The 878-nt window shown below is 39.0% G+C and overlaps 2 protein-coding genes across 3 annotated transcripts in view; one reads left to right on the top strand and one right to left on the bottom strand.

Moving 5' to 3' along the window:
- LOC119593473 (UV radiation resistance-associated gene protein-like) overlaps nucleotides 1-36 on the bottom strand; it is a 14158-nt gene extending 14122 nt beyond the window's left edge. Inside the window, exon 1 of the mRNA XM_037942405.1 lies at nucleotides 1-36. This exon is cut by the window's left edge and continues 58 nt beyond it. The gene's annotated coding sequence lies outside the window, so the exon portion shown is untranslated.
- A 251-nt stretch (nucleotides 37-287) lies between these two features.
- Nucleotides 288-878, top strand: part of LOC119593472 (cyclin-dependent kinase 1-like) — a 6976-nt gene continuing 6385 nt past the window's right edge. Inside the window, exon 1 of one of the 2 annotated variants that reach the window (XM_037942403.1) lies at nucleotides 288-362. The gene's annotated coding sequence lies outside the window, so the exon portion shown is untranslated. Of the gene's footprint in view, nucleotides 363-547; nucleotides 570-878 lie in introns of those variants that run through there. The other variant, XM_037942404.1, reaches the window with a different exon arrangement.

Below are 878 nucleotides of genomic sequence, written 5' to 3'. Positions count from 1 at the left end.
GTTTTGTTGTTGTTCTTCATCTGGTCTCGTGACGTCACAGCACCTCCGATCTTATCCTGCTTAATTAAAGATTAATACCGCACTAAGGCTCTCCGTTTAAATAAATTATTGATATCCGCTTATACACAAATTACATGAAGGGGATTATAAGAATATTCTCGAAATCGAATATCAAATTTAATCGCTAATGAAAAAGAACTATCCTCTAAGTTCCGTGACTCGCACGCGATTGGTCGGCAGAATAAAAACAAACTACGTGATTGGTCAGCCGCCCCAAGAAATGAAAACAAAGCCCCTGATTGGCCAGTCCCTCCGAGGCTCCCTATTGGCGGATTCGGACCAAAGGCGACGGATGTAGAAAGGTGAGCGCGATGCCGTCCATCCTTTTTAAATCTCTAATTACTCCTCAAACTCTTCTCGTTAGCTGTTTGGACGGTGGATATCTAAGTTTCTGGATGTTGCGTGGCGTGATGTGACTGGATTGTGACGTGTTTCCTCTTCTTGCTACTAAATAAGAATAATCGTTAATTCCGTTGGACCTCTTGGCGGGTTTATTTCTTGTACAATTTGTAAGTTTTTTGGAATTTTTACCGAAGGAGATGGGACTTTAGTCGCTTTAGTCATCTTCTGGTGTATATAGGGTATAATTTCAGTTTCCCACGGCCACTTATTTCAAGGAAAATGTCGTGTTGTGAATTTGAATAAAACTTGTATATTTCAAGTTCATGAAATTGAACAAAGGTCCGTAATGAAGTAAAAAATTGAATGAATGGAGTAAAATTACCGTTTCTCTTAATCCAATAGATCGTGAAGATGGAATTAACTAGGATTTTGAAGAGTATGAATTTATCTCGGGTCATCATGCTATTTTCGTATAG

This window comes from Penaeus monodon, chromosome 32 (genome assembly GCF_015228065.2).
Source record: "Penaeus monodon isolate SGIC_2016 chromosome 32, NSTDA_Pmon_1, whole genome shotgun sequence".
Taxonomy (NCBI): domain Eukaryota; kingdom Metazoa; phylum Arthropoda; class Malacostraca; order Decapoda; family Penaeidae; genus Penaeus; species Penaeus monodon.
Note: the sequence above shows the minus strand (reverse complement) of the source record. Positions and strands in the feature narration are given on the sequence as shown.